Consider the following 7,199-nt stretch of genomic DNA (forward strand, 5'->3'; position numbering starts at 1 on the left):
CACAGGGCTGCATGGTTGCCCAGTAGAGTGGGTGCCACACAACAACAACAGTCTTAAAAGGACACACATAAATGAGTAAAATCCCTCAAGACCCTAATTAAGAATTAAAACCCAGGTCCATATGACCCTTGTGCTTTGTGTTACACATCACAGTTGCCCAACATGCCATCCTGTAAATGGTTTAAAGTGTTAATAGCTTTAAAGATCAGGCATTATACAGCATATTCCACTATTAAAAACATTCAAACATTAACATAAATGTAGATGATTCAAGTACATTAGCCACAACCGTGCTTTAATAAATGCATGATCTATGATAACTTTGCACAAGCTTGCAAGTCTATAAAAAAACTTTATTTTTACAGTGTCATTAAAACATAGATTCTGAAGTATCCTGGTTCTGTGTTCTTCCTCATTGTATTCATGCTGTTTAATGGGAGTTCTGAATGGAATTAATTAAGCAACATTCCCCCTAAGGGGGCTAGCTACAATTGTTGTCACTAAGCAATCTAAAAAGCATGTTTTCATACATTCCAGTGTGAGAGCTGACTCGTCTTAATTTATATTCTGATAGCATCCTAAAATATAGTCTGGGTATAAAGAATAAAACTATAAAAATATTTCTGATATTGAAGATTATTGAACATGTGCTGCTTTGAATAAAAAATCTGTGATTTATAATAGAAAAGGCGGTTTTGATTAGTCTGAACTGAAATAGATACGGTGCCTCTAACACCTGGCCTTTATCCTCAAATCCTGATTAACTCGTCTCTTATGAAGACTCAGCACAGAGAACTGTAACCCACAGCATTGAATTAAACACAGAATATGCTAGATATAATGAACAAGTGATTATAGCAGGCTTTAGGGAAATGTCTAACTGAGATTAATGACAATATCCAATTCGGACCATTGCTGAGTTTAATATTAGATGAAAATGCAGATGCATAAAATCTACTGCAACATTTATATGAGTCATCATCAAATATTGTATGGGGAAATATTATAGGGGTTTTACAGAGATAAATATATTTTGCAGGTCCTATTGTCTTTAAAAAAAATTATTTGACATTTAAAAAAATACACTACATGACCAACATATAGTATGTGAACAATGCATCACAAACTACTTACTCATTCATTCGTACTTGTGCCTAGGGACAATTTAGAGTAGTTGTCCACCTACTGGCATTTTTACAAGTTGTTAAGTTGGTTTAGTATGCACAAAGTTCAGGCTAGAATCTTGACTCTCAATCTCTATGTGTGAACTGTTCAACAACTCGATCCGAGCAGCTCACCAATCGCTCGCCAATCTAACATGTTTAATATCTGAACCAGTCACAGACTCAAAATCCTGTAGTGTGAAAGGCGTTGCGAGCAGGTTGCAAGTGGCAGCGAGTGTGGAACTACAGCCAATGAGAACAGGGGGAGGAGTGTAAAAACGTGGGACAGGGCATAATATGATTCGTTTAGTATACATCGGCACACACACACAAGCTTTACAGTATTGTGTGATCTTATCGCCCGCACCAAACCCTAATACCAACGCTGCATTGCAAAAAATATTTATTAACCTCTAACTCACTTCAGAACAGACAATCGCTGCTGGTCCAACTCGCTTTAATGCTGCACATCAGCGCACAAACAACTTTGATCGCTCGCTTATTGTTGACATGCATTTTTGGACACGATATCACTAAACCCCTCTACACTTAAAAGACTCCCGATTGCAAGAGATCCAGTGTGTAGTGTGAACTGTACAGCGATTTAACGACTTGAAAAGTCATGTAGTGTGAACTTGGCATAACTGGTGTGCCAAAGACCATGGCATCAACCTGATTCAACAGCCTTAGTGTGTATTGAAACACATGCTTTAACATATTATATACGTATGAACTGTTGTGGTGTAAATTCATTAATTCAAAGGTCATTCATGTATCAAAAACACAGATTGTATGTCTAGTGTCTTTTTGAAAGCCCAAAAACCAACTTAAATTTAGGTCCTGAACAAAAAAAACCACAACCTTGTATCACTGTGTTATGAACATGATAAGCATGCTTTCGTATATAAGAAACAACTTGACAGTTGTTGTGGGAATTCAAAATAACCCTTAAAGATTGACACTGGTGTAATAGTAAAAGCAAAAAATCTATTTATTACTCAGCTGAGGACCCGCTCACCATGCAAACACACACAGGCCTTTACAGAAGAGAAGGGTGCCTATCGCAGTATTTATACCCCACTTTACTGCCCCTTCTGGCTAACTCTGCTCAGCAACCCAGCTCAAGGCCAACTTTCCACATCAAACTTGTTTATCATTTTACAAGAATGGTCAGTTTGTTAGGAACATGGCTGTGTGTATGTGTGGGTGTGTGTCAAGGTCAGTAACAGTCTTTGGAATTCTGAAACCTTTAAAAAGTAACTTCTACCTGCAGAAACTTATGAGTTATGTAAAGAAGTATTTATAAAATATAAAATTTCCAGTCACACAGTCTACACCCCAAAACTTCATTAAAGGTTAAAAACTGCTCACTGTTGAGGATATTGAATGATACATGAATACTTTTATTTTGCATGGGTTTTATTTTGCATGTTATATAAATAGTCAAAAACATACTGGACATTTTCTACCACATTGTTGCCCATCACATTTTGAATCATCCGCTGTACCTGGTTGGTAGCTGACATGTCATCATTTAGCTTACTTTAAGCATGAATGCATTAAAATGTAGGAACTAAAGTAAAAGTACCCTTTAACATGAAATCATTTCTGAGGTTTTGACTTTGCTTTACACACTTTCTGTCATACTGTCCACCTCCTGTCTTTAACTGCTGCTAAATCATACCTATATATTATTTACATAAAAATTCAAACTGTTCTTGTCAAGTTTCAGCAAAGCTGTGAGAACCATGTCCTGCTTAACAACCCACTCTTCCCCAAGGCATTCTTTACTGAGAGATATTGATTTTAAAACGATGTTATTGCTTACTTAAGATGACAGGAAAACACATTGGGGATCACCAAGTAGATTCTGGATTTTCATAATAGCAGTAATGAAACTAAACACAACAAATTTTCATCACTTTTATACACTGATCAGCCATAACATTAAAACCACCTCCTTGTTTCTACACTCATTGTCCATTTTATCAGCTCCACTTACCATATTGAAGCACTTTGTAGTTCTACAATTACTGACTGTAGTCCATCTGTTTCTCTGCATGCTTTGTTAGCCCCCTTTCATGCTGTTCTTCAATGGTCAGGACCCCCACAGGACCACCACAAAGTAGGTATTATTTGGGTAGTGAATGATTTTCAGCACTGCAGTGACACTAACGTGTTAGTGTGTGTTGTGCTGGTAAGAGTAGATAAGACACAGCAGCGCTGATGGAGTTTTTAAACACCTCACTGTCACTGCTGGACTGAGAATAGTCCACCAACCAAATATATCCAGCCAACAGCGCCCCGTGGGCAGCGTCCTGTGACCACTGATGAAGGTCTAGAAGATGACCGACTCAAACAGCAGCAATAGATGAGCAATAGTCTCTGACTTTACATCTACAAGGTGGACCAACTGGTAGGAGTGTCAAATAGAGTGGACAGTGAGTGGACATGGTATTTAAAAACTCAGTGCTGCTGTGTCTGATCCACTCATACCAGCACAACACACACTAACACACCACCACCATGTCAGTGTCACTGCAGTGCTCAGAATCATCCACCACCTAAATAATACCTGCTCTGTGGTGGTCCTGTAGGGGTCCTGACCATTGAAAAACAGGGTGAAAGCAGGCTAAAAAGTATAAAGAGAAACAGATGGACTACAATCAGTAATTGTAGAACTACAAAATGCTTTAATATGGTAAGTGGAGCTGATAAAATGGACAGTGAGTGTAAAAACAAGCAGGTGGTTTTAGTGTTATGGCTGATCGGTGTATGTAAAAAAATCATTCAGTTATTAAAAGATTTTGCTGAAACTGAACTGAAATAAAAGCAGATTTGTAAAAACAATAAACATAATGTAGATATAAATCCTAGAGCTTAGAATTCTAGGCGCTACCAGTGTATAAATTATTAATTCATTTACTTTCACTCATCACTTTATCCTGGCAGGGTAGATCCGGAGCGTATCCAGACACATGGAGATCGTGTTTAATTGCCACACAGGCAGTAATCCGAGGCACAGATTGAACCTGGGTTGTTAGAGCTGTAAGGCACCCTAAACACTATTTGCTGCACCATCATGCCATTTTATTATTTATACTGCTTCTTATATTGTAGTGTTGCTTTTCTATTACACTATTAATTATGGATTGTGTGTGCTTAAAATCATTTACATCAGTGACAAGCTGTGTGGCTTAAACCAGTACAAGGGTCATTCCTACAATTCTGAGCCTTTTGTGTCTCCAGTACTGATCATTGTATTTATTAAGTAAATTTTAAACAATACAATTACTAAACATCTTACTGAAATAATTAACACTTTCAAATACTAAACACAATGTTTTCTACCCCTCCAAAATAAAATGACTGTATACATACTGTTTTTATCTGTTAGATAGCAGAGGTTTTCCCATGTCCCCAGTGCTGTACATTCTGATTTAGTGACGATATATGAGGTTTAATCATAATAATATCTCAGTCTTTCAATACTGTTTAAATGGTTTTGCTTAAGTCCCTCTAAACCTTGGATTTTTTTTCTTTATGAGTTTGATTTTATTGCTGATTATGAGGGTTTTTCACACGTCCCTCAAGTTGCCGTCCACCCTGTTATCTCTTACTACTGTCTCTTAAAATGAAGAGCTTTTACATACTGACATCATTTCCTGGAGCTCACATGATCTTTTTGGAGGGAAAACAATTGTGGAAGATGAGCGGCTTATTAAACTCCTCATGTTATTGTTGTTTTTTCCACATTTTATCCTAAAAGTCTTCTATGGTCAACCATAACATGTCCACCCTGTTACGGAATATATGGGAAAAAGCAATACGATTTGATCATTTAAAAAATGATCACACTAAAAAGCAGAGAATTCTTTGTCTGATTTCACTTTTATGCTAGCATGATTTTGCTCACTCGCCAGCTAATGGCTAATTTTATGTCAGAATGTCCACCCTGTTATGGTCCACCCTGTTACAACCTAATACGTAACAGGGTGGATGTCACAGTGTATATGAGGTGCATGTGTAATTTAGCTTGACCAATATTAGTTTGGAAAAGTATAACACGTCCTTTTTATAATAAAACATGAAAAACAAATTAAAACAGTGTTTCATTTTCAAAAAGTTTTAAGGTCCAAAAGGCACCCAATCCCAGGAATGACCCACAAATAAAACATTTCCAAGTAAGATAAACACTACATGGCCAATGAGTATGTGGAGCATTACATTCTAATATTATCACAGAAACTGTAGAAATTTTGTTCTATTTATAAAAAAGCATTAGTGTGGCTTGATTTGCTCTAATGTTGGGTTCTATGGTCTTGGTGTCATATAAGACAGGGTTCAGGAAGAGTTTAAGTCAAGACCTGTCAGTTCTTTCACACCCAGAACTTTATTTTGTGCACTAGGCCATGATTATGCTGAAGCAGGAAAGAGCCCTCTCTAGAGTTTTACCACAAATCTGGAGGAATCTCATTCTCTAAAATGTCACTGTATGCTGTGGCATTAAATTGACTTTTCCTGGAACTAAGAAGCCTTTAGCTTAAATGTTTTTCACCCAGTGGCCCATGTTTGCTTCTGGGCTACACTGTTGTTGCTCATAAATGTTTTAAATTCAGAATAACAGCACATACACCTAACCAGGACAGATTCAGCAGGGCAGATTTTTACCATGTAGTCATCTTCATGCTGACCAAGGAGGGCTGCAGACTGGCACATCATGTATGGAGAGTCACGCTACACCCTATGTGTTCCTCTACTGCATGTGCAAGTGCTCCTACCAAAGGGGGGGGGGGGGTCGCTATGACAGTGGTGGTGGAAAAGGGACCCTATCCAACCTTTACTCCCTCAGACATTTTCTGTTAAAACCAATGATTCTATTGTCATTGTTTGTTCATTGAGTCATCCATCAGCCATAACATTAAAACCACCTCCTTGTTTCTACACTCATTGTCCATTTTATCAGCTTCACTTACCTGTAGTCTGTTTCTCTGTATGTTTGGTTAGCCCCCTTTTCATGCTGTTCTTCATTGGTCAGGACTCTTACAGGACCACTACAGAGTAGGTTTTTATTTGGGTGGTGGATCATTCTCAGCACTGCAGTGACACTGACATGGTGGTGGTGTGTTAGTGTGTGTTGTGCTAGTATGAGTGGATCAGACACAGCAATGCTGATGGAGTTTTTAAACACCTGTCAACCAAAAATATACAGCCAACAGCGCCCTGTTGGCAGCGTCCTGTGACCACTGATGAAGGTCTAGAAGATGAACAACTCAAACAGCAGCAATGGATGAGCGATCGTCTCTGACTTTACATCTACAAGGTGGACCAACTAGGTAGGAGTGTCTAATAGAGTGGACAGTAAGTGGACACGGTATTTAAAAACTCCAGCAGCGCTGCTGTGTCTGATCCACACATACCAGCACAACACACACTAACACACCACCACCATGTCAGTATCACTGCAGTGCTGAGAATGATCCACCACCTAAATACTACTACCAATACCCTGTGGTGGTCCTGTGAGGGTCCTGACCACTGAGGAACAGGGTAAAAGCAAAAAAGTAAAAAGTATGCAGAGAAACAGATGGACTGTAAGTGGAGCTGATAAAATGGACAGTGAGTGTAGAAACAAGAAGGTGGTTTTAATGTTATGGCTGATCAGTGTACATGGCTGCATACCTAATTTAATTCACATTACATTTGATGTAGACAGATTAATAGGTGTGTCAACAATGGGTCAATGCAACATTAATTGGTAAATAATACAACAAAGACATTAAACATCAAAGCTTTTTATTGTTCGTAAATCAATAAATGATCAAGCTGTATTACTGACCCAGCTTTCTTAAGTGACCAGAAATCGTTTTGTATAAATAGACTATGCTACATATAATGTCAATAATGTCAAAATATTTTCTGGTTAGGGTTGGACACAAATGCCCCAAACAAAGAAGAATTATACTGATTAGATATACATTCACATAATAAAATAATCACATTATTTTCATCTGCACGCCAGGTGCTAAAATGTTT

This window comes from Trichomycterus rosablanca, chromosome 12 (genome assembly GCF_030014385.1).
Source record: "Trichomycterus rosablanca isolate fTriRos1 chromosome 12, fTriRos1.hap1, whole genome shotgun sequence".
In the NCBI taxonomy this organism is placed as follows: Eukaryota; Metazoa; Chordata; class Actinopteri; order Siluriformes; family Trichomycteridae; genus Trichomycterus; species Trichomycterus rosablanca.